Source organism: Chroicocephalus ridibundus, chromosome 8, assembly GCF_963924245.1.
Source record: "Chroicocephalus ridibundus chromosome 8, bChrRid1.1, whole genome shotgun sequence".
In the NCBI taxonomy this organism is placed as follows: Eukaryota; Metazoa; Chordata; class Aves; order Charadriiformes; family Laridae; genus Chroicocephalus; species Chroicocephalus ridibundus.
The window spans coordinates 51,219,322-51,245,790 of record NC_086291.1 but is presented as its reverse complement, the minus strand read 5'-3'; the positions used below and the strand labels follow the sequence as shown (position 1 = coordinate 51,245,790).

General features: G+C 54.6%; 1 protein-coding gene across 1 annotated transcript in view; it reads left to right on the top strand.

The window, feature by feature from the left end:
- The window catches only part of LMF1 (lipase maturation factor 1), a 263,087-nt gene that overhangs the window by 211,031 nt on the left and 25,587 nt on the right, over positions 1–26,469 (top strand). Inside the window, exons 12-13 of the mRNA XM_063345009.1 lie at positions 509–8,464; positions 8,957–9,117. The gene's annotated coding sequence lies outside the window, so the exon portion shown is untranslated. The remainder of the gene's footprint in view (positions 1–508; positions 8,465–8,956; positions 9,118–26,469) is intronic.

The following is a 26,469-nucleotide window of genomic DNA, read 5'->3' as shown; positions in this document are numbered from 1 at the left end:
TTAACCCTGAGCTATGCACTGGATGTAAAACTTCGTGGCGTTCCCAAGTCAGCGCACCGTAAATCCATTTGAAAGATAACTCTGTCTGAGCTCTGCTCCTGCCAAGCTCCTCTTCCTCAGATGTCTTTGAAGACGGGAGGGGGACACCCACCAAGCACCCGGCGGAGAGGATTAGGGTCCCGACAGAAACTCCACCGCCTCTCGGGCGCAGGGTTTGGGTCCGTCAGTCAAAGCAACGACCAGCTGAACCCCTCCCTGGGACAACTCTCTTCTCTTAGCTGTGTTTTCCCAGCTCATCCCCTGATCCAGAGCCGGATCTAATCCCGCTCCTTCCTACTGTTTCTCTGTGAGGTCCAACTATGTCCCAGAGCCACTAGTGCCGAGGAGGGAAGGACACGGCTGGGGTGCTCGCCCCATGTGAGCCCTGGGCAGCTCAGGCTCCCACCGCAGCCAGGGGACATTGTCAGGTCAAAAATAAGCAGCTTGATTTTTTATTTTCTTTTCCTAGGTGAAAGTTACTGACCCTTCGGGTATTATGAATACAGCTTCTGCAAGCTGTGCTCCCCTGTCCCTGTGCGTGGCCGTCGGTGGCTCTGCTGTGGCACTGGGTGCTCCCCAGTGCTCAGTGCGGGCCAGCAGCCGGCTTTCCTCAAGAGCATCACCCACAAAATCTCGGGTGGGGAGGATGTAGCCAGGAGAAGCCCCCACGTGCACACAAATTAATTGACACCTTTCCTCCCCCACTCCTGGGCAGGGTCCCCGCGGGGAATCGGTGATGCCGGGGGGAGCGGAGCCGCAGGGAGCCCCCGCCGAGAGTGCTTTGGTGTTTGCGTGGTGGCGTCGTTCAGCCCCTCCAAATGCGTTCTGCACGTGTTCGCTGGGGACGGCCGGGGCTCGGGGCACACTGCCTTCCTCCCTGCTGAAAGCCGGGCGCATCGCTGCATTCAGTACTCGCTCGGCGATGGCCCTCGGCAGAGACCCTCGAACCCTCCCGCTTGGAAAAGTGCCCTCCGCTCCCTGCCCGCTCCTTGTCCCAGCACTGGGGCTGTTTATCCGAGATGGACGTGATTGAACCTCTGTGGGTTTAGGAAGGTCCCTGCTGCCATCCTGGGTGGGGGGAGCGTTTTCATCCTGGAGAGGAAAGGCTGGAGTGGCCCCTACGCGTCCTTCTGGGGCGAGGAATCACAGGCTCGAGGATGCTCCTGTTTAACCTGCGCTGAAGGTCGAGCTCCTGTCCCTGCACGTGGTGGGGACACACTGGGCAGGGGACCACGCTGGACGCTTGCACCCTGGGCCCTGCCCTGCTGGCAGCTGAGTCTCCCTTCACAGATGACCAAACACTACAGGTTCGATTCCCTGCACATCCAAACCCCAGCGCACCCGGGAGCTCTGGGGACCGTCCCACGGGGCAGGTTGTCCCCTCCAGCTTTGCTTTGTGTTGCCGTAGCGGTTTCCTCGCTTGTGTTTTATTTTTCCTGACATCATTTTGGGCTTGTTTTTTTTCTTTGCTTTCCACACCTGCAGCCCCCCGACCCGCTGCCAGGTCCCGGGGGCACCCCCTCTGCCGCACACCCGAAGCTGGGGCTTCCCCAGGCGAGTCCTGGGGGCGACCACCACCACGGTGGGCACCGGCCCGGTGATGCCAGCTGGCAGCAGGTCCGGGCTGCAGGATTGGACCGGCTTTTTTTTCCTTTTTGCCAAGATTACTGCGTTTTGAAAGCATGAGACCCCCTAGCAAGCACAGCTGGGTTTGTATTTCCCCACGTTGGCCACTGCGGCAGGGTCGGATCCCACAGCCTTGGCCGAGCTCATCTGGGCTGTTCTTCCCCTGGAAAAAGGAAGCCTCCCTGGGCTTTATTTTTTTTTTAATACCGCGTATAAATGTCTATTCCTGTTGTTGCTGCGGGGGAACACAAAGTGAATATATATTAGCAGATGGATTTTAGCTCATCTCTCATACACAGGGAATGGCTAAATTGATCCGTGCTTCCATCATTTGGGAAGACCCAGCAGCGTGGCTTTCGGAGTGAACTGGAAGGGACGATGCTCATGTCAAGAAGATGTGGGAGGCTGGATGAGACCCTCCAGGGGTCCCCGGTGGGGCTGGGTTCTTTGGTTACTTTATTATCCTGGCTGCCCTGTGAGGCTTTGGCTCAAACTTCATTGAATATAAAGTTGCAAGGGCTTTTGAGGTTTTACAGATCATCTACCTGTCCCAAGCCCTCCAGGAGAGCCGTCTTCTGGTGGTGAGATGGAAACCTGTGCTGTGTGTTAGTGTGCAGCGTGTTTATTCTCCCGCAGGCGTTTCAGATTCAGCTGGAAAATCTTTAATGATGGATTTATATTAGGAAGTCCTGTTTTCCCATGAGGGTTTATTTCTGCTGCAGGAACACAGAGAGGTCCCCGACTCCATCGTCACCACGGTGGTCACTGGGCTCTGGGAGGACATCTGCCCCTCGCCAAACCCCCTGGAACCGACAGCCTTCCTTTAAAAAAGCCTCTAGGGCTGGTGTAAAAACCCTAAGATTTGGGGGAAAAAGTCATTCCTTCCATTTGATGTTTTTGAGATCCATCCAGGTTGTATTTTCAAACCTTTCTCTGGATAAAAGCATGGATTTGGTGCGTGTTTTGGGAGCGTGGCCCCTGCAGTGGGGTCGCTGGTGAGGAGCTGCCGGAGAACGTGAGCTTGCGCCTCTGCGAGGTCCTTGTGCGGGGCTCATGGGGCTCCTGGTATTATCCATACCAGCAGCTACAATGCACCAACCCAGAGATTTCCTTATTCCTGGATCATTTCTAAACTGTAGTTATTTGTTTTCAAGTAGCCAGCCTTCAGCCTGGGAGTTCCCGTAGAAAATACGTGTGTTTGTATGCCTTCCCTGCTCCCAGCTGCTTTTAGAAGCTGGCTTTACTTTAACACATATTAAAGGAAAGAGCTTTTTTCCTTCCCAGTAGATTAAGTTTGGCTAAACAATTCAGTGTGAACTGCTGGGCATGAGGCAGAAACCTGTAGGCTAAATTACCCAGCTGCTATAAGTTTAGACCAGCATGGGATGAATTTCAGGATTGTATATTAGTTTTCATTTAATCTGATTATTCTGGGCTGGAGTTCCTGGAGGGTCTTCAGGTTATTGTCAGTCAAAAGAATCTTTAAGAGCTTCCATTTGCACTAAACTTTTCCCATTAGAAGTCTATTTTCATTATGGATCAATTTTTATTTTAATGAAAAAATGATTCTCCCAACCCCCTGCTTTTTTTTTTCCCCCGGCTGGGGTTAAAACTGGAGCCACAACAGAGTCTTGCCACTCAAAATGCCATTTGCCTCTCTTGCTGAGGCCGTTGGCTTGCTCGAAAGAGCTTGGGCAGAGGAGGAGGAGGCAGAAAATGCAGAAAGGCACCTCCTCTGCTCCCAGCGATGCTTCCCGGTACCCGCCTCCTCATCCTCAAACCCTTCCCTCGCTGGGAAAACGCTGTAAGAGGCATGAATCCTGGGGGGGTTTCTAGCTCAAAAGACTCGGAGACTAATGCAGGATTAATTGGTCTTAAAAGCCCGTTACTGCATGCCTGGGAGTCGCGCTGTCAATTCACGGGCTGGCTTCTCTCTGCCACTGACTCTCGGCTTCCAGTTTGGGGAGCCTGGCTGGGATGGGGGCGGGGGGGAGAGCAGCAGGAGCAGACCCCACGAGGGCTGGGAAGGCAGCAAACCCCACGTTTTGTGCTGGCGAGGAGATCCCTGTGGGGTCTGTCCCTTGGGCAGGAGCGACAGCTTTGTGGTATGGGCTGGCTTCAGGCTTCCCCGGCGCTGAGCTGAAGGCACCTCCCTGGGGCATCCATCATCCATCCCCCCTCATCCCGCTGCTGCAGGCGGGATGGAGAAGGGACGAGAACCCGCCCCAGGGCTGTGGTAAGGAAAAAACAGTACAGAGACGTCCAGAAATAAACCCCAAACTCATGTTCTTTATTGATGCAGGATTTTACATTGGATGTGCTGGCCTAAACCTTCTGGAGTCCACGTGCCCTCCCTGCTGCTCCGGTAGGCGATCCCAGCGCTGACCCATTGGGGGACCAGGACCATGCCAGCCCAGTGCAAGGCTCTGCAGGGACATCCCGGTACCTTGTCGCTGCCTCAAATCCTCAGTTTGCTCAGGTTTTGCACGTAGGCAGGTGAGGAGGAAGGAGCTGAGCTGCGGCGCCGAATCGTCCCTGTGCGAGTTGTGCCCCGGCCGTGATGCCGGGCACCGTGTGGCTCCCCCGCGACGGCATCGGGATTCTCCATCCTGCTCTGCCGCCTCCTTCCCGCAGCGAGACGGTGATCAGGACGAGCCCTTGCCTTCAATTTTCCGCAGTCCGTGGGATTTTGGCATGCCCTCCATGTCACCAAAACGCCAGGTTTCCCCCCCTTTCCCCCGGTACAGGCTGGGAGCCTGCTTCCTCCGCGGTAGCAGCTCCGGATAAGATTGCACGTTTTCGAGCTTTTCCCTGTGTGTGCCTGTTGCTGGGACAATTATACTAAAATCACACCACCTGCAAGCGGTTAGTTAGAATAATAAATAAGTGATAGATTATCAAATAAAGCGTTGGCTTCACATGAGGTCATCCTAGCACCGTGTCGCGGGTCTCGGGGGGGCTTGCAGGCTGCTTTCCTGCCCCTGATGGGCTAAATAGCTCTTGTATCAGTCAATAAAAAAAGTTGTAGAGATTAAAGAATCAATTAGGTATTAGCCAAAGGGGCAAAAGCGTAACCCAAACATGCTGATAAAATCCAGTAGGTGATTATGGGAATGGTTCTTATTTCATCTTACTTTTGAAAGGAATAATTGCTCGTTATAGAGCATGGAGGGACCTGGACTGGATACTTTTCCAGCTTTATAGAGGAGGAAATTCCAGCGTTCGGCTGACAAACGCAGAGGCACGCCGCGCTTTAGGGCCGAATGGGTATTTTTTGATTCTTACTTTGAGGAGCATCATTTTGTCCTAGGAAAATTGGCCAGAAGAGCTTGGTCGGTTATTTGGTGGCCCAGGGCACCTTGCCCGTGGTGGGGGTGAGGAAGGATGCTCTCGGAGGAAGCGAGAGGGATGGGACTGAACATCGGCGCCTGGGTATTTTGGAGCCCCGACACTCTGCTGCTTAGCACGCAAACATTGATTAACCAAGTAAAATCCGATCAGCTGAAAAAGCATTTAGGGATGTATATTTTTAGAGTGTTTTTTTTCCAGTATTTACCATACAGCCTTCCGTTTTCCAGGAACACACATCTGCAGCGCCGGCCCCAGCCCGGGCTGGCAGCTCGCGGTGGGGAATGGGGCTGCGCAACGTCACGTTCTGCTAATTCATGCGAACGTTTATTAAGTGTTAGTCTAGTGCAAAACCTTACCTCATTTTGGGCCAAAAATAGGGAGTACCTGTGCCAGGGGGTGGCTCCTGGGGAAAGAGCGACCTGAGCATCCCACCCGGCATCCCCAGCGCTCGTGGGCTGCTCCAGGGATGCGGCAGCTCCGGAAACCCTGCGGATGAGCCGGGGGATGAGCAGCAGGAGGGGTCACTCTGGTTTAGCCTATGTGTTTTTGCAGGACGGGGCATTCGCCAGATCATTTTCCAGGGAGGAAAGCTCAAATGAATTACCGCTTTTTTTTCCCCCCCTCATATTAATATGAAATGTTGGGTTTTACAAGGGGAAAAAAGCATGGATTGAATCTTTTCAACTCATTTCTGTTTGGAGCTGTTTCTCAAGGGGAAGCACAATGCTTTGGAATGGACTCTTAAGTCGTTTCCACCCCACAAGAAGCACTGGCTCTTCACTGCTCCTGTCCCAAGCAAACATCCATGTTGGGATGGAGCAGCTCCCAGGAAGGGCTGCTCTGTTGGTGCGCTCATTCCCTTTCCTGCTTAAAAGGGGGAGATTTACAAGCCAAAAAAGCAAAAAGTGAGCCACGCTGCAGGCGCTCTGAGCCTGGGGGTACTTCGGAGGTGGCACGAGGACGTTGTGCCACGGGGACATCATCCGCCAGCGTCCCCTTTGCTGGAGCCTGGCCGGGTCCTGCTGCCTGCGCTTCTCCCAGCCACGCTGCCAGCCGCCCGGCCCTGCCTGCCTGGATGCTTATATATCCTTCACAAAGCATTATTTTTAATGGCGTGTATATAAAGCGCGCGCACAGTGCACATCGCCGCCGGGCTGGCAGCACCTCTCAGCCCGGGGTCGGGAACGAGCTGTTTATTGCCCTGTGCCCTCACCGCGCCGCTCCCCGCGTACGTGCGCGGGCGGGGGAGACGGGGAATTTGTTTTTTCCCTTTGGGTTTTGGTTTTTTTTTTTTTTCCCTTTTCACAGGTCGTATACCAGCGGGCCGGGCCGGGCCGGGGCTGCGGGCAGGTTGCCTTGTGCGGGTTTGTTTGAGGAACGTTGGAGAGTTTATCCCAGCTGGGCCGGGGAGGTGTTTGCTGCCCGCCGGGGGCAGAGGGGCACCATGGCTCAGGCATCGCCTGGCCTCTGACTCTCCACGTACACAAAAAAAAAAAACCAGAACCAAAAATAGAAGCCCAAGGGCTAGCTGCCCAGCCGGCGTAACAGCTCTTGCAAAAGCTAATTTTGCCCGGCTAACGATGGATGGCGGCGGCACTGGGAGGGGAAGAAACGCTGGTGCCGCGGCAGGGAGTTGGGTTTCAAGTGCAGGGGAAAAAAGAGCCCGATCCTCGCTCGGGGGCTACGCGCCGCTAATCCCCTGTTTATTCTCCGTCTAGCCCAGCCGCCCACGCTCTCCTAAGCTTTTGTTCATTAACAAGGTCCAGGGTAAAAAGATACCTCTGCGGCAGCTGTCTGCAGTGCCAGCAGGAGCGGTTGGTGTCGGCACGGCCGCGTCCTCCTCCGGCCCCACAATGCGAACTCCATCCTCCCACGGCAGCTCCGGCTTCGCGGGGTTTGGGCCCCTTCGGGGTTATTTCAGCTGAGGATCACGGCGCAGCCCTGCTCCTCGTCAATTCCGATAAAGGTTATATGCTTTTAAGAAAGTGGCAACAACAAGGAGGGACCGGAGTTGTGTCTGCGGGGCGAGCTCTGGCAGCCCACGGAAGGCTCCAGCCCGGGGTGCGTTAACCCCACCGGTACGGCATGAGCAACCCCGCGTGCTGGCCCAGGGCTCGTACGTTTAATTGGCAAATTAATCTTTGTCTCCTGGGCCAAATTCCAGAGCCAGCTGCTGCCCTGAAGTGATGGAAAGTGGAGTGTCAGTGGGAAAGGGGGATCTCCACGCTCCAGGTTATAGATCCAGTTTTGCTCACAATGAAGTGTTGAAAGAGGCAAATCCCTTGTAGATAAAATTACAATAATTATTAGTAGCAATTTACCGCTAATCATTAATTGTTAATAATAATGCAAGTGCTGAGACACTAAGGCAGATAAATGTATTTTGGAAACAAAAGGCCAATCTGTAAGGCTAGGTAGAATTGTTCTATCTCCTGGAATAAAGTAATTTTATACAGGCTAAGAAGGCTTGGCAAAACTTTAAACAAATTAAAAGGTGGCTGAATTTATATGACTTCCATCTCTGAGATGATCTTGTCTGTCCCTAAACAGAGGGGAGACGCTGCCTGTACCTACAGTGGTTGCAGCACCACTCATGTACAGCCGTTGTTGGAGCCACATCCATCCCTGCCTGCGAGGGAGCGCAGCAGGAGCCCGGCTCTGCCCCTTGAGCAGGACCCGGAGCCAAGAACCCACACCAGAAAAGTCACAAGTTGAGCCAGAAGACAAGGATGAGACGTTGTGCTTCTCCCCGTCTCCAGGAAGGCCTTCAGCTCTTTTGGGAATGACCACACCGCATTGACAACCCTTGCCCCGAGAACCCTCTGCCGATCCCAGTGCTCGCCCAGCCGGAGACTTTGCCGAAGCCGGAGCCAACCGCGGCGAAGCCGGACGTGCCGGTGGCAGGGCGAGCAGCGGGTGGTTTGGTCGGCTCCTTGAGACATCCCAGCATCCCTTCCCGCTCCTTCCTTTTCTCTAATTAATTGCAATTTCTGTCCCTTTGTGGCTGCGGAGGGGCGAGCGGGGAGCGTGCAGCTGTGGGCTCGGCGGCGGAGCAGCCATCTGCAGCGCCCGCCCGGGAAAAAAGCCTCGCAGCTGCGTGCGCCTGGTACCGGCGGTACCCGGACGAGGTCATTCATCACCAGGAGCCCGGGCAAAGAAGCTTGGCAGGGAAAAGGAGGACGGCAACCACAGGAGGCAAATCTTAAAAATACTCTGCGACAGCGGGTGTTGTATCTGCAGCCCCGGAGGTTGTTTCCTCTTGCTGTTATAGAAGGGCAGGATGCGTCCGTTGTGTCCCAAGTGGGATGGAGGTGCATCAACGCACCACCATCGAGCTGGTCCTGCCCGTCAGCGGGAGGAATGAGCCAAGCCCTGGAGCCAGCTCTGCCCTGAGAGGTGGGAGCGGGAGGTGGCAAGAGCACCCCTTCCCAAGAAGCACGGCAAGGGGGTACGAGCGTTTAAATGAACAATCCAGCACGTTGGGTTACGTTGGGTGGTGATGGAGGGTGCCTTTCTTGGTGCTCTCAGGGTGGCCCTTCCTTACCATCTTTCCCTGGTCTGTTGAGCCGTCTATGCTAACGGCAAATGGCAGGAGAGAGCAAAATGTGTGAGTTGAGCCCTATGGGTACTTATGGGCCTCCAACTCCACTGGCTCTGGGTATGTGAAATGCTGCTGAAGGCTCTGACCCACCTTCCCAGTTTTCTCTCCTGCAGCAACTGAAGGTCCCCGCCGTGGGTACCACAGCAGCATGGATGGCCTCGGAGTGAGGACACAGTGATGGGCCGAGGTCCCTGGGCTAGGGACTTCATATTTGCCACCCCTGACCTGGTCCACCTCCCCATTCATCACTCGATCTAGCAGAGGGAACCATCAGACACCCAACAGTGATGTCCACAGCAAGCTCTGACGTTGCCTCTGGTCTCTCTTCTTTGTCCCCAGTTCACCAAAGAAGAGAGCGGATATCGAGAGCTGCATGAGGAACAAGGGTCACCAAAACCCCACCTGCAGGTCCCTGGACACAGATGCCACCACCAGACCTGTCAGTGGAGATGGCTTTGCTCCTGCAAGATGGGACGTGGTCGTCTTCCCGTCAGAAAGAGGTGAGAGCCGGGGAGTGCGGCTGCTCGGGATGGCCCGGTGGGGGACAGGGGACAGGGGTGCCCACGCGGAGCAACACGACTCGGTCCAATGATGTGTATCCAAACTGTTTTTCTCTCTGTGGGATGCCCTGTCTTTCCTGTTTACTTGTTATTCTGGAAATAGAACAATAAATAATTTATCGCCGATCGGTTGGCGCGCGTCCGACCTGTCAGTTAAGTTGATTTTAACTGGCCAAGTGTCAGGGCAAAAGGCCAGGAATGCTGTGCTAGGGAACAGTCAACACCACAATTATAAGATTAACACCTTGTTTAGTGGTCAGATACTGTCAAGTGGTAAAAGATTGCCCCGGTTCGTCTCTATAGAGCATCGCTCACAAACTACCTTATTAAGCAGGATCTTGCTCGCGGTCGGCTCCCTGCACCTGTGTCCTCAGATATTTCCATTCATGGTGGAGAGGAGGCCAACACTCGGCCGGGGCTGCTGGGGGCTGCGCAGCTGCGGGAGCATTATTCCCTCTTACCGTATTTGCATATCAATGAGCCCCTGATTAATATTTAAAGAGCCAGCTGTCCGAGCCACCTATGAAAGAAAAAAAGCTCTGTGAGGTTTTTATTTATTTTTTTTTTTTAAGGGATAACACTTACTGCCCTTTATCAAGTACGCTTCATTTTTACCCCCCCCCCATTCTTTTATTTAAAAAAAAAAAAAAAAAAAATGCCAGGGGAAAAAATATGAAACGCCATTAACGAGTTATCAGTGAATGAGTTGTGCTGCTCTCAATGCTTCTCAGTCCTTTTGTGCCGTAGTTGCAGCTGCATCCAGCAGGTTTTTAGGGGCAGGAGCCCAGCGCCGGTGCCGACGGGCGCCCATGGGAACTGTATCTACGGGCAGCTCGGCGCGAGCGCGAGGCCTGGGAAACGGGCAGCGTCCCCGCGGGCGGGCAGGGCAGGAGCTGCCTCTCCTGCACGGGATGTATTTCCATGCCCCCGGCGTCCCCACGCTCCTGTGGCGGAGCCGTGGCCGGTGCCGATGTCCCGGCGGTCCCCGGGGGGAATGGATACAGCGGCGTTGCGCTCGGCGAGGGATGCTCATGGTGGCCCATCAGTTAACGAGAAGCAAGACACAAAGTAATGTCTCGAGCGGGCTAATCAATTGAAATGCCATCAAAAAACTAAGAATTGGTATTTTCTGTGCCTCCCCAGCACTATTAATTGCCAGGCAGTTTTGTTTCCAGGCTTAAAAAGCTGTCATTTTAATAGACTATTCTCTTGCCATTTTTTTTTTCCTTGAGCATTTGTCAATAATCCTCCAACAGCGGCAGCTTTGTTATCCCAACTAATTGGAGTCAAGTAGGGCTGCGAGAAAAGATTGTTCGCGACGGAGCCCTGGGAAAAACGCAAAAGGATTTTAATTTTCAATAAAATATGCAGATAAGTAGAAATTAACAGTGGGGAACGGGGTCTGGAGCCTGCGTGAATAATGGTGCTGCTCAGACGATGGCGGCTCGAGTGACTTAATGAGGACTCGAGCGGGTCGTTGGCGATGCCGGCGGCTCTGCGGGGCCGGGGGGGTGCAAGGAGCCGCCCCCCGCACCTGCATGGCCGCCCGCGGGAAATTGATGGCGCGGGGCACTTTTTTGTATTTTCATCAATATTTCCCGGGTGCGGGAGGTGAGCAAGCCCTTGATCTGACCCGTCGTGCCCAGCTGCAGCTGGTGGGGAAATATTTCAGGTCACGCTTTGTTATTTTCATATAGAAGTGAGGGAAATTTGGGCGTCCCTTCGCAGTGGGGATGGGATCACTGGGATGCTGCAGTTCTCGTGAGGCCATGTACGGACTCGTCCCCCCTCTGCCTATGCCACTGTCCAGGCCCGAGCCCGGCGGTGACCACTGGATGGGGATTTTGGCCGGGATGCCCTGGGCAGGCACAAGTGTTTCTGCCACGTTCCCCTGCCCATCGCTGCGTTTTGAGCCGGCTGGTGGCAGATGGTCCCTTCTGCTGGTGCAGCCTCCAGAGAGGATCCAGAAAGTTGGGAGCATAAATAAAAATCCCTCCAGCTTCACTGGGTGCTTGGCTGGATTTGCCCAAAAGGCCTCTCCCGGTCCTGCCGCTGGATGCACTGGGTCCGGGGGCAGTCGCGCTGACAGCTGCAGTTTGCAAAGGGGTTTTCAAAAGTGATGGGGTAAAATATTGCCCAGCGAGGGGCTGTTCAACGCTTCCCGCAGCGTAGCCCTTACTGCAGGAATTCGCCCAGGGCTGGGGGTGGGAAGGGCTGTCCCCTGTCCTTGTCTCTGGGCTGCTCACCCTGTTCCTCCATCCCCAGCAGCATCGGGAGGGCAACCATGTGCTGGCGGGGGACCGGGCGCTGCCTGCAGGGTCTCCGCCTTTCCCAGCAAGCCAGAGCACTTTTTAGCAGGATTTTGGACAACTAACGCCTCCCAGCAGCTGTGCCCCATCCCACTGCGATGTGCTGTGCCGCCGGGCACAGACGGGAGGGAACGGCACGAAGCTGCACACGCAACCGCCGAGGAGGTGCGGGCAGTTTCCCGAGGGCAGGATGGAGCCGGCTGAAGCGCTGGGGACCCGCTGGCCCCCAGGCCAGCCCCCCTCCAGCCTGAACAGCCCCGTGGGGAGGAGGACAGCTGAGCCGTCACCTGTTGGAGCTCAGACGCCGCAGCTGCGGCCGGCACCACCCGGCTGCTTTGAACCCGCCGGATTAGGCAGAGGAGAGCGCCACGCACGCACTTGTGCTCCGCATGCCAATGCCTTCCTCCCCTTCCTCCTCCTCCTCCTCCTCCTCCTCCTCCCGGCGCTCTGCCGGCCACATGGCCGCAGCCTCCCTGACCTGACATCTCATCAGTTCGGCCACTTCTGCGCCAGCTCCTTGCTGACAGTTTGGGGACAGCCCCGGGGGTGGCAGGTGGCAGAGACCCTTTGGGCCCTGGGGGTGGGAGCCCCATGAGCCGGCGGCTGCTGCCTCCACAGAGCCCTGGGTGGGAGCAGCAGGGATCTGCTGTTGGCTGGACCGGGCACAGCAGTGATGGAGGTGGGAGGACCTCTGGGTGAGAGCCAAAGCACCTTCAGCACTTGGGACACTAGGTTCAGATCTGCTGAGCTTTATCCTTCTTATCCAAAACAGATAAAAACCATAGGAAATCCTGGGTGGGGGGAAAACCCAACATTTTTCTACTTTGGGAAAGCCAGCATCCGCATGTGGACACAGCCCAGCGCACAGCTGCATGGGGTTTTTTCCACTCCATCTTTTCCCATCATATTCCCTACTTCCCACCATAGCCTTCCCAGGATCGGAGCTGGGGTGGTGGGACTTCATTAGCAGGTAGGTGATGGCCCCAGCTCTGCAGATGTCCCCTCTGCGGGGTGGCCGTGGTGGGCTCCTCTTCTGTTGCCTCCCACCTTGTGCAGCCGCTGCATCTCCAGTTGGGGTGCGTTGAGTCCCCCAGTTTGGGTAGGCTGCCCCCAGTTCGGGTACGCGCTGCTCTGCGCTGCTCTCCCTTTCATGGTGACAGTGGAGCGTGGCTCGTGGTGGGCAGCTGGGACACGTGTGAGTGGCACGTGTTGCGGTGATGTCCCCAGCTCAGCAGCGGACAGATGGGGACATTGGGTGGCTGGATTCTCCATTCAACCCGATGGATGGATTCTCCATCCCTCCCTTGCACACATGCCTGACACCTCTCTCCTCCTTCCTCTGTTTTCTCTTGTTTTCCTCAATCCGAAATTCAAACCCACGGACACAGATGCCCCGTTCTGCGGTTTGCCAGCGGCGGCCAAGCTGTCCCTGTGCCCTCGCCCAGCCCAGCACCGCCGCAGGACCAGGACCAAGGCTTGGCCTCGGTCCCTGGGGGTGTGTTTCATGGAGTGCAGGATTTGTCTTCTGCTTTTAAAAGCAGAGAAGGGATTGCTTTGGGTCTGTTGGGTTGGTTTTTTTAAAAAAAAGCACTTTCTCCCCATACTGTACTTTTTAAATTACCCAGTTTCACTATCTGTCCCTGTGCTCATGCTTTTGGTCTATTTAAGAGCAAGAGTGTAACATTAAGGTGATTTATAGCAATCTCTGGAGTGGAAGGGCAGAGACTTGGGTATTTTTTTCCTTTTCCTCAGGTGAAAGAAAACCTCGAATGTTAGCTCACGAGACATTACAACGACTGCTCCGTCAATCCTTGATTTACAAGCTCAAATTTATGAGTTAAAAATTATTATTCCACTCGCATATATTTTTTCCCTTGGCCGTTTTAGTGCTTGTGAAAGGTGAGGGGTTTGACAGCTCCTGGAAACAAAAGCCTTTAATATCTCCCCGAGCAAGGCTCTCCCAGGCAAGAAGAGAGATGCCAAGAGGGTTTTACCTCCCTGCTGCAGATATTAGTCACTCCGGGCCGGTCTTAACCAAACAGAGCAGAAAGTTCGCTTGAGATAAGCCAGGACTAATTAGCAAAGTCCATTCTTGTTGCCTGGAGAGTCCCCTGGGATTATCCTCGGTGGCCGGACCAGCGCTGGGCTGGAAGGCGAGCCAGCTGTGGAGGATGCCCATCACCGCCACCATCCCCCCCCCCAACCCTGACATTTTTGGAGCCCTCCCAAAATTTTTTTGGACACCTCCAGACTCGTTGGCGGGGACGCGAGGGGATGCGCGGTGGTGGCGGATCGCCTTCCTCCCATGTTGCTTTGGGATTATTTTTAATCACTTTGGTGAAGTGTCTTCCCCCCCTTCCTCCATCCCCCCTGTGACACCAGCGTTTTGGGCCTAAACTAAACTGGCAGCAGTCTTTAAAATATAACATGCGTGAAATACCAGGGAGCAAAAAATATCCTCTTTAAAGCATATGTCGCGCAGTGGCTTAGAGAGCCGGGGGATTAAAACCTTCGTGGAGCTCGGGAAATAATGCCAGAGCCCCTGCTGCACTTCATTAAAGTACATTTTTGACGCAGCTTGCCTTATTCAATAACAATTTAGTTGACCAAAAACTGAATCGAAAGGGACAGGCAACTGTGTAGCATTTTGTTGCGTTTTCATTTTCAGCATTTTTTCATGTCAATTTGCCATCTGCTGCCCCAGCGGCTGGAAGGCGGCTGCGCTCTGCCAGGGGCAAGGCTGAGCCCATCTCAAAGCGCTGGAGGGTTTGTCTGTGTGTGCGCCCCCAAAAAATTAGATAGAGTTGGGGTCGGGCTGAGGCTCACCACCATGCCCACCTCCCCATCAGCGTCCCTGCTCAACCCACAGCCACAGACCCCACTCATGGCTCCTAAAATCTTACTCTGGCCACACTTGGATGGGGTGAACGTCTTGGGTTTCCCCTCCATCCCCACCTGTTGGGACTTAACTCCGATGTCCGCGGTCGTGGCAAAGCCCAAATGGCTTCAAAGCCATCAGGGCAGCTCCGTGGCGGGTCCATGGGATGCATGAAGCTTTGCTACCGTGGCCAGCACGGCAGCAGGGTTGACTCTGGTTTCACTGTCCACGAAAATGAAATGTGGGGTTGTAGGCGGTCTGAATGGCAAAGCAGAAAGGAAGAGTTTTGCTGACCTTGGCTGCTTCCCGGGGAAATTTCCATTTTGAGGAAAGAAGGTGTTTTTCTGTTGGGAAACACGCTTGGAAGGAGAAGGAGCAAGGATGCCTTGGTCTGCGCCTTACCCCCAGGAGGGACTGCAGATGGTCCTGGTGTAAATCTGTCACTAAGGACATTCTGCGGTGTGGGGGGCCAATCCCATGGCCTGGGGACGGCGCTACTGACACAGGGAAACTCCAGCAGCTCTGAATGTATTTGTGTTTGATATTTCCAAAACCCTTGAAGGCAGTACTCCATGTTATGGAAAGTTCATTGGGAGAAAGGAGCCAATTTCAGCCTGGAAGGGCATGAAATGGCTGCTCAAATGGTATCTAATTGTTTTCATCTCCTTCCTCCGCCCGCTCCTACAGTCGGGCGGATTTTTCTTCCCACAAATTGGCTCAAAAAGAAAAAAAATTGATCCCAGGTTGAGATTTTTATATTTCAAGTATTTGGGACGTGTTTCTCTTTAGCACAGGGAGAACGTCACAGCCGAGGGCCTGGCTCTGTTTCTTTGATCTTCCCCTCTCCAGCTCAAGTGGCTTAAAGATGGCACGACCAGGCAGGGTGGCAGGAGGCACCGTGCGGTGGGGGGACGGGGAATGGGGGGAGATTCCCAGCATTTCTCCTTTGCCTGAGTCCATACGGGGCTAACCTGCCTCAGGGTGCATGTTTCAGGGGCAGAGGCCCTTCTGTGACCCCCAGTCCGCCTGCCCACGGGTAGACCAGGTGGCGCACTCTGTGCTACCCACCTCCTTCAAGGTGGCCACAGCAGTGCGAGGAAGAGCAAGCACCAAGGGCTGTTAAACACGCAGAGATCTTCTCCAGCTTGGGGCATCTCTGACAATGTCTTTCCCTCCAGTGGTATCTGTCCATCAAAGACAAGACCCCCTGGGCCAGAGGGATGCTTGGGATCCAGCAAGTCCTTCCATTCTCCTCCATCTACACACCCCATGCATCACATAGACCTCTCTTGGCCATAGCCCTCCTTGTGCCAGGTGAGCTGGGGAGCAGGACAGAGTTGTGGGTCACACGAAGACATGAGTGATGCTCCTGAGGTCGAGCGAGAGCAGGAAGGGTCCCAGGGGAGCCGAGCAGCCAGGTCCAAATATGGATCCACCATGTGCATCTTCTCCAGGAGCAGCCAGCCAATGTTCCCACAGCGTGTGTCACGGTTCCCTGAATAACCAAGGCGTTCATACAAACAAAACAAAGAAACCCTCCGTCTCTCCGGAGACAAGTCACAAACAGAGAGCCCAGCCAGGCCCATTGATGGAGCTGGATGCAGTGAATCACTCAACCAGCTGTAGTTTAAGCAATTTGGGTCAAATACGCACCCTGGCGTCGCGCCACCGACTTATCTTGCGTTTCACTTGTTGTACCTCAGCGCGGGGTTTGCCTTGCAGTTGCTTTTAGTTAACGGTAAAGTCTTTGGCGCTGAAGGTGGGTACCTGCTTATGCAGAGTTACCTAAGGAATCTGCGGTGTCGGTTCTGTTCACATTCATTCTGATGTCAGTTTTATTCCTGGCGAATTTTTACTGCAGCTGAACACAAAGGACAGCAAGAACAGTATCAGCAGAGAGCTTTACTGAGTTATTATCGTTCCCCGTGGGTGCAGAGTGAACTTAGGCGCTCAACAAGTGTATAAAGGGGTCCATAAAACGTGCCCGGGGTATCTCAGCGGTGCAAGACCGAGGGGCTGCGGGGACACTGGCCCTCCTCCGTGCGCAGGCGAGGGCCTGCTGCCGAGGGCTCGGTACAGCTTCAGCCTGGCGAGGCTGGGCCCAGGGGACCTTCCTCCAGGATTACATCAGTAGCATGAGGATGCTGAGTGTACTGTCTGGGAATCTAGAAGACGAGGGTTGGTTTTTTGGTTGGTTTTTTTTTTTTTTTTTTTATACTTCGAGATTATGTATATGATAAAATATGTTCTTCTGACTCTCGGGCCGCCTGCAAAAAGGGATGTGCTACAAAAGTGACATCACCTGATTTTCCAGTACCTGGGAACTGGCAGCTCTGTGTGCTGAGGCAGCCGCGGGGCCGGGCTGGGGCTCGCTCCCCTTCTCCGCATCCCTGCCCGGTTTGGTACCTGGTGTCGCTGTGGGCAGAGACCACTCGGATGCTCTGCCCCGGGCCGGAAGGTGTGTGCAGCGCTGTCTTCTGCTCAGTGGGGTCAAAACCACCCCGCTCGGGTTCACCGAGCCGCTGTGCTCTGCTGCTCCGGGGATATGCCGGGGGTCCCGCACGCTCGGGGACCGTCCCACGGCTACGGCAGGAGCTGGGGAGTGATTGGGATGCTTGGCTGGCTCTACACGTGTGGGTACCACTGGGAGGATGCTCTGAAGAGCAAGAAGCTCGTCCAGGGTGGCTTTCTCCATGTTGTCCATATCTCCTTAGGGCTGCTCGTGCTGATTGGGTGATGGTTTAAGTAGCTGTGGGATGCAGCTCTGCATGGCCATACAACTTGGTGTTTCCAAGCGTGCTTGACAGGGGATTATACCCCGAAAGAGAGAGCGAGGTGGGAGAAGGAGCAGAGGAGGGTGCAGCTGGAAGCCCCCCCACACTGGGGGAGCAGACAGAGCTCAGCCCCCACCACGTGCCGAGGACTGGGGGAGTGAGCCGGAGCCCCAGGGGACAGGTGAGCACTGGGAGGGGGAAGGCACAGCAGGACTTTGCTGATCAGCTCTGCACTGGCTCCTGTGTGCAACGCGGGAGGAAAAATGGGGGAAGAGAACAGGCCAGGGGCTGTCCCTGTGGGGACAAGCTGCTTTGCACAAGTGTTTGCTGGCGGGCTGGGGGGGACGGCAAAGAGGATCCAGTTCCTAAATTGGAGGCTGGCTGGAAAACGGAGGTCTGCCCCCGGGCAGCTGGGGATTAGCCGTGGGGATGTGGGGAAGGGGGTAAAACGTCGGGTTTCCTTCGGTCAAGATCACAGGGACATAGTTGAGCGCCGGCCAATGCATCTCGCAGGCCAGCGCTCCGCAGACAGACTCCACCTCCTGAAAGAACCACATTGCATCGGGCTTGGCAGCCCTGCTCCATCTGGCAGCCCCCTCCTGAACAGGCTCAAAACTGAGCTCATACGGAGCCAGAATAACCTCTCATCCCAGGAGGGGACGAGAGGAGGGCAGCAGGACCCACATCATTTTTGGTGTCAGTCTTGGGTCCGTCCCGCAGGTGCAACACCCTCGGGAGCACCCAAATGGGTGGGAGAAGGGGGATCGAGCTGAGCATCACCCTTGCCTTGTGGTGCAGAGTTCGAGGAGACCCTAGTCATGGTCCTTAACGCTCCTTCACAAGCTTTTCTGAATGGAGGAGGAAAATCGGGACAATTCCTTGTTCCTGACCCAGCCTCGGTGCCCGCCGAGCCCGCCCAGGGCTTCTGGCTGGTGGGGAGGGATGCTCGGAGAGACTGGTTTTTCCAACCAGCATTGCTGGCCAGCTGAGCCCGGGGTGGGCTGAGGAGTGAAGCTTCTTTAAAAGGCCCGAAAATTTGTTCAAATTTAACGTCGCGGTGAGAAACTGAAAATTTAGTAGGGGGAAAAAACAGGAGAAAAATGTTAGTGGGGATCTTAGTAAATCCTTCGGATCCTCCATCCTCCCCAAGTACAGAGGGGGCTGGAGTTGCTCCAAAACGGCAGTTTTAACCAAAAGAAGCTAAAACAAACAAACAAAAAAACACTTGGCCGTGGTTTTCGTCGTCCCCTCCCCCCTCCTTTTTGATCGTCTCTGTCTTGTACAACCCTGGTATAGGCGGATAACTGAGGATTTCACCCATCTTTTCAAAGTAGCACAGAGGAAGAAAGCGGCCTTTGTAAAAGGGTTTCTGAAGTTCTCTGTTCTGGGAAGGTTGGAAATAGCACAAAAACATCCTTTCTCACTATATTGTGTCGCTTCCAGCTCTAAGCTCCACCATGACCCAGATGTTTAGATGCTGATGCTGAATAGGAAAAGAAGAGCCATGGCGAGAAAGCCAAGAGAGTGGGGATGCTGTGTGAAATTTGCTTCTAGAAACCTGCCCTGCTTTGGGCACAGTGTCTTTCTTTCCGAAGCAGGGAAGAGAATTAGTGAAGGAGATTCAGACACTGTGAATTAATATCTTAATTCCGTAGGAATAGTGATGACTGTTAGTCTGACTGCACATCTCCTCACATGCAGCTGTATAGTTTAGCTTTAAGACAATATGCACGTTCAGCCTCAAATGTATTCAGGGTTTGCTACTATCAAGCGTTCTTTCTGCCTGTTGATCCGATTCTCCCTTTTTCCCTCATTGCTCCCAAGTTTTCCCAACCTTATGACAGTTATTGGTGTGAGTTCATCGGTCTGCTTTTAAAATTATCTTTATTCAGAAGGAGGAGGGACCTCCTTAGGCGGATGTATGGAATAACTCTGTTATTACCTAATTGATTGGACAAGGAAAGTTAAGTGTGAAACGCTTCTTTATTGTCCGTATCCTCTCTCTAATTATCCCATCTCAGCAAGAATGTCTCCGAATGTCCGGTCCGTAGCTCCTCTCTAATTGTTCTGCCTCAGCAAGAATTTCTCCAAATGTCCAAGCTGCTAATCCATCCCTTCCAGAGGGGTCTCGGCGTGGGGTTCCGCAGTCGGCTCGAGCCGAGCAAAGCCCCCGCTGACGTGGGAAGGAGGCGACCCCCCGCCTCTCCCAGCCTGCGCGTCCCCGCTGCGTCCGTGTCCGTCCAGCTGCCGGGACGTGTGTCCAGCTGGATTTTGTGCTGGAGCGAGGGGCTGGGACCATTCTGAGTGCACCCAGATGTTGATGGAGGCGGGGAGGCTGCAGCACCGCTGTCCCCCAGCCCTGCCAGCTGTCCTGGGCAGAGGGATGGTGGAGCAGGGGGGTCAAGGCACCGTCTCCCACCCGTCCTAAACCCGCTGCTGCCAGAGCACGGGTTGTCCTGGCCAAAGCCCGGAGCAGGAGGTGGGAGCTGAACTCGTCTCTGCTCTGGCAGGCAGACGAGTGAGATGAGCCACTCCGGCGCTGACTTTTGGGAGCCCGAGCCCTGGCTCTCGCCGCACGCCTGGCTACGGGCTCGTCCCGGCGGCGGGGCCCCGCGGCCACCGCTGCGCAGGGGAGAGGGGACGTTTCCGTCCTGCGCTCTCCTGCCTTCTCCCAGGGATTAGGGCAGAGATGCTTTAAAAACAAAGCCTCAAGCCTGCAAAGGTTGTGCTGCTGGAGCGACAAAGCTGATTCACCGTCTGCGGTGGCAGGCGGCCACGGAGCAGCGAACCATATGGTGGAGCTGGGTGGGAGGAGGAGCTGGGCTCCGTGCTCGCCCCCAGACCCTGGGAATATGTCACACGAGGGTCCCCGGGCACCCCATGTGGGACGACCTGCACGGGGAGCCTGCATGTCCCTGCTCCATGGTCAATGGAAACAGGCTGAGAGCCCGTCCCCAGAGCACGAGCGGTGGTTATGGCGTGGGAGGGATGGGCTGTGGGTCAGTGGCTGCAGGGAAAATCCCGCTGCCCGGCTCCTCCGCACACTGCCTGCGGGTGGGTGGATGGATGCAGCGTCGGGGGCCCAGCTGTCCCGGAGAGGACACCGCCACCACCACCCCGGGCTTGCATGGGTCCAAACTTGTACTCGTGTTTGCTGCGGGTCCTCTGTTGTCACGCTGTCCCCAAACACCCTCCTCACCATCCCCAACATCCGCACTTTGCCAGACTGGAGGGCAATCAGAGGATCAGAGACCCCCAGGGTTCCTCCCCATCCCCACTCCCACCCTCCCTTTCCCCCGGCTCGTGCCTAATTCAATTTGCTTCTCCCCAAACGGCTCCCCATAGCTTGACCATTAACAAATGGACTTGGCTGGAGGCCTGGGCGACCATTTGCATGCTGAACCTGCTGCCGCCGCTGCCTGCCAGCCAGGCCCCGGGCACCCGCGAGCCGCGCCGGCGCTGCCAGCATCCCGCGCTCCGCGCGCCCCGGAGGGATGCCAAATCACAGCGGCGCTGGTGCCAGTCCAGAGAGAAAGGGACGAGGGAGCCGCACACAAAGAGCGGTTTATAGCCCGGCCGGGCACCTGACACGGGGAGGAGGGAGGGCTGAGACGTGCTTAGCCCTGATAATCCCCAGTTTGAGTTTAATTTTTTTATTTATTTTTTTTTTTAAATCAAAAGCACAGCAACAGCTGGGGCTGAGGCTTTCCAGGAGATGAACTCATGAACAACTGTTCAAAATAACTTTATTCGTAGTGCTATTAGATCAGTCCACTGGGGAGCAACCAATTATTTTTGATTACTCGAGGCAGATAAGGCTGGGATGGAGCCGAAAACCACGCGCCGCAAGGCATCGAGGGCATCTCGTGGCTTGGGCACGTCGGCTGTGCTGCTCCCCGGCAGGTCACGGGCACCCAGCACCCGTGGGAGCCCCCGGCACCGACCCAAGCCCCCTGCCCGGTGCCGAGGGGTCGCGCTGGGGGAAGCGGAGGAGGTTGGGGGTTTTTGCCCCGGGGGTTGTGCGCCGGGCGGGCGGGCAGGAGGCCGGAGCACGCGTGCGCTGCGGGCGGGCGGGGGTGAATATTTGCAGATGTGTACGCCCTTGCCGCCGAAAAACCAATTAACTGCGATGCTGCAGAGCTCGTTAGCCTGACCGAGGTTGGTCTGTCCATCTTGTGCAGAAGCCTCAGAGGCGGCACAGCACCAGTATAGGGAAACACGAGGGGTTTGGAGCAAAAGGTCCCTTCCCAGTGGCTCAGACGGGCAGTGCCCGGACAGCGTGGTCCCACGTGCCCCTGCCCAGGGGAGCATCGCAGGGGGCTGACCCTGTTCCCATCCCACAGACCAGACTTACAAGTGCTTTCAGTCAGCTGAGGCCAGTGCCGGACATTTTTGCTTTCCAGCATGACATCAAGCAAACCTGAGTGCGAGATCTGTTAGCCAGCAGGATAATCTCCCCAGGGAAAGAAAGGTGGAAGCTAAAACGCTAAAAACCGGGCTGCAGGGAACAGCCTGCACTGGCCAGGAGACAGACTGCATGATCTAATAGGTCTTTTCCATTTCTCGCTCCTGTGATTCAAGAAGTCTTGTCGCTAGGGATTTTTTAAAAATAGACTGGATGAAACAGAAGACGGTGGACGTAGGGATCAGTCCTGCCTTGGCTGGGAGGCAGGTTGGTCTAACAGGACTTTTCCATCGCGCTGTTCCATGATTAATCGAGACAAGAAAAGAAAAGAAAAAGGAAATTGATAAACACAATAGTAATTCCATCCAGGGTTTGCCTTAGTCAGGTTATTACAATCCTGACATCATGTCTTGAAAAGAAGACTGGAAATAAATCTCTAGGAGATGGTATCTGCTCGCTGGGGATGGAGAGGTGCACCAGGCTGCCAGGGGCATGAGGAGTTAATGCCTTTGGTGGTCCCCTCCCCAAAAAGCTGTTTCTCTGGATTTCACTGGGTCTCAATCCAGCAACAGGAGCACATGGCTTCCAAGGAGACCTCGTACCTTCTTCTGTCTGTGCTCCTTAGCCCTTCCTGCTGAAATCACTCCCCTTGAAAAAAGCATTTTCTGAAGGCATCTCGAGGTGGTTGGGAAGTTTATTTCCTGCCAGGTCATTTAATCAGGACAAACGCTGGGAACTTTGACTTTCGCTTCAGCTGTGGGGATGTGCAAGCTCCGGACAGCAGTGGTCTCCCAACGGATGCTCCACCACTGGGTCCACGTGGGAGCAGGTCCTCACCCGCACCAGGAGCTCTCCGGGGAGACCTTGGATTTGGACCAGCCTGAGCTACAGCTATTCCCGGTGGCTCCACACTCTGGAGGGGCAGCTCAGGTGAGACAGGACATCTACGTGACGCAAGTCAGGATTTTTTTCTGTCCCTTTGGCCTTTATGGCAGCTATTGGGGATAGGTGTGACAGACACCAGCGAGGTCGCTCAGAAATGTGTCTGAGCCCACGGACCCCTCTGATCCCTCACCAACGGGGCTGGGAACTCAGAAATCACCATTTCAGGGAGGCAAATGAAATAGTCTCCCTTTTTTTCCCTAAATGGTCTCCACTAATGGAAGGTCTCAGTCTGGAATTGATTTGACTCCAGTCACCAGAGCTGCCGCTACCGGGGATTTCGTAAGAGTCCGCAAGGCCTTTAATCTTTTCCTCTACAAATAGGTATGATGTAAAACCCAAATCCTGACCGCCTCGTGGTTACGAGTCTTGTGGCACTTGCAGCCGGAGCCGGGCGTGCGAGCCCTGGGGTCCTGGCCAACCTCCAGCCGGGGAATTTGTGTTCCGTCTCCGCATCCTCCTGCAGCTTCATCCCTGGAAATCGGAGCTGCTCCCGCCCGGTCCCGGCTGCTCCTGCCGCACCACGGCGCTCGCTGAAACAGCCTCCGCACCCTGCCCTGGGGAAGGAGGCATTGCAGGGGCAGGGCTTGCTTTTTTTGCTCATTTAGTTTCTTTAACAAGTGGGTTTTTTGCCTGTGAGCACACGCTCCCCTGCTTTTCCACAAGCAGCCCCTTCCTCCCCTCCTAGGGCTGCCGCTTGTCACTCTGGTGCAAAATCCCAAACGAAATCCCACCCGTAAAGGAGGAATCCAGAGGGAGACACGCGGCCCTGCTGCACCCTCCGAAGGTCTGACCACCTCCAGCCCAGGATATTCCCTGGCTACATTCGGACCCGGTGCAAGGCCAGGTATCTCTAGGTTGAAACATTAAAAAAGAAAAAAAACACTATTGCAATATTCAGAGAGCAAAGGTTTGAATATTGCACCCAGCAGCTCTCACACAGCAGCCTGAGCAGATGGAATATATACTAATTTTTTCTTAAAACAGCGGCCCAGTTCTCGCTCCAGCAACGGTGGCGATGCAGAGGTGGGATGTCACAGCACCTTGAAAAATCCTCCACGTCCCCCCTGTTGTGTTCTGCAGGCGACAGTGCCCTCTAGCGCGTCCCCCCCCACCCCCAGCCCCCTTTAGCCCCATGAAATCTGCAGCTTAATGGGCAGAACCATGTGCGTGGCAGACCCCTGCCCACCCTGGCTGGCAGCACCCTCACCTGCTGTCTGGGGGTTCATTTTTTTTGGAAAAAATAAGGATTCTCAGCATCACGCTTCATTTTCTATTTCGCCCTCCTGCTGGTGGGTGCGATCCTGATGCCGCTGCAGCTGGCACCAGTGTTTCTGCCCAGCTAAAGGCACCCGTTGAGGTGCCTCTTAAAATTTTTTAGGTTTATGGTTGGACTGGACTCAATGATCTTCCTTTAGAAGAGCAGCAGACCTTCCTTTAGAAGAGCACAGAAGCTGGTGAGGGGTCTAGAGAACAGGTCCTGTGAGGAGCGGCTGAGGGAGCTGGGGGTGTTCAGCCTGGAGAAAAGGAGGCTGAGGGGAGACCTTCTCGCTCTCTACAAGGATCTCCTCTCCCAAGTAACAAGTGTTAGGACAAGAGGAAACAGCCTCAAGTTGCACCAGAGGAGGTTTAGATTGGCTTTTTAAGGGGAAAAATCTTCATTGAAAGGGTTGTCAAGCATTGGAAAAGGCTGCCCAGAGAAGTGGTTGAGTCACCATCCCTGGAGATATTTCAAAGACCTGGAGATGTGGTGCTCAGGGACATGGCTTAGTGGTGGACTTGGCATTGTTAGGTTAATGGTTGGACCTAATTTTAAAGGTCTTTTCCAACCTGAACGATTCTATGATCTTAACCCATCGTTCTGGGTGATGCCTGGAGATGTTGGGGACCATCAGTCTCTGGCATTATCCCTGCTGGCTGCCCTTCTGGGGAATTTCCATCTTCCCATTGCTGATGGGTGTTTTTCCCCACTCTTGCGCTTGCAGCTTCCTCAGAGGACAAGGAGGACGAAGCGGACAAGGTGTGCGACATGTCGGACCCTGCACAGTCATGGAGTAAGTCATGATCCCCTTCTTCGGGCTTGGGCACTACCAGAGTGCCCCATTGCCTGTCCTCACCCTCAGTCTCTCCAGACTCTGGAGATGAGGACACTGGCCCCGTAAACTGTGAGCATCCCTGGATGTTGGTACGCCTTTACGAGCATTTAATTAATTACATCTCCCACGAGCACTTGCCGTGCTTCACTTCTCTCGCTCAAAATCTTGCCTGGGGATGAGAAGGGACGTGTCCGTCTGTCCAGGACTGCCAGGCGCCCACGGCCACCCCGCTCTGCGCCGTCCTGCTCGCTGCAGGGCTTTCACAACGACCTCAGCCAAGGAACATTATGTTCTGCTGAGGGTAAGTCTGTGTCTTACTCCTTGCCCTCTATTAAAGCAGTCTGGGAGTGGGGACCGAACGCTCCCGGCATGGCACGAGCACGTCCCTTTGCCAGAGCATCCCTCTGCTCTCCTACCTGGGGATGATGGAGGCGGGGAGGTCTCCAGGAGGGATGTAGATGCAGATGTTTAACAACGCCGGGACACGGGCAGGGTCGTTAGCATTCACGGCTATCGGCGCTGTTTAACCACGCACACGTTTATTTTCCTTGGCTCCGACAGAGAAATGTGCTCCTCGAGGACTTTTCATTAAGCAAAAAATTTATGAGAGAGGATGAAAATTGTGTTTTACTGTCTGAGGTCTCGGTCAGTGCTGTTTCTTCAGACGTTTTAGTAATTCATCTTGGCAAGGACTGAGAAAATTTCTCCAGTGAAACAAAAAATTTAACTTCCACATTTGGAGTCCGTTGCATCGGCCGGTTCTGTCCCCGGCATGGACCGATGCCCAGAGCAACGACCAGCCTCCCCCAGGGGTTCAAAACAAAAGCGAAACACCTCACAATTTATGTCCAGTGAAAAATAACGTGTACATGATATAAAGTGTTATTGGGATTTGATGCTAATTTTAGTGGTCACCTTGGCTGCGTTTGAGGAAGTTGCTGGTGCTGCCAAGAGCAAATTTACCTGATGATGAATGAGGAATCGGAGCATAAAATAAATAAATATCAGCAACACCTTTTTTTTCCTTCTTTTTTGGCAGATCGGTGTCATCCAAGGTCACGCATTTGTGCAGTAGGAGAAGTACTGCCAGAGCTGAGCGCTTTAAAATCGTGTTTAAGTAAAGAGCAGCATCTTTAAGTACTGGATTTAAAAAGAAAGACTGAACTAGAGTCTCCCAAAAATTCTTGTCCGTTGGTTACATTTTCATGCCGGCATTAATCTTCTTCCCTCCTCGTGCTCAGGCTTGGAAGAAGCTTGCCATGAACTTCTGCAAAAATTCCTTGTTTTCCTTCCCAAAATCAGACCTGGAAACTCCCATGCCGGGTACCAACCGCTCTAGATTTGACATTTTTCTGCTGTTCATGGAAAAAATTTTGGAAAGTTGTGCTCCGAGATGGTGAAAAAGGAGGATTTTTTTGACAAAACGCAACAAATCTCAACGAGCAGGAATATCTTTTGTTTCCCTCAGCAGTTTTCGGAGAGCGGGAACGGTTCCCGGCCAACTCTCAGCACAAACCCCGGCCAGGCTCTGCCCGAGGGGAGGCAGAAGCTCCCGTGGAGAAGCTCATCCCAGAATGGCCCCAGGCAGGGGGTCGTCTCCGCTTCCCTCTGAAGCGCGCTGGCCACCGGCAGAGGATGGATACCGGACCGCAAGCCTGGGGGAAATACAGCCATTCCCACATTTTTATGATTTCTTTTAATTACTCCGGGCGGGAGTTTAGAAGGAATAAGCGTTTTCAGGCTCGTGGCACCGCAGCGATGGGAAGCAGAGCATCGGATGCTCGTTTCTCCGTGTGCTTCCCAAAATCAGAAGCAAACCCTCTGCAAGTTAAATCCCCAAAACCACTCGGGAGGAAAACGGGCAGGCGCCCTCCTGAAGTGACCCCTG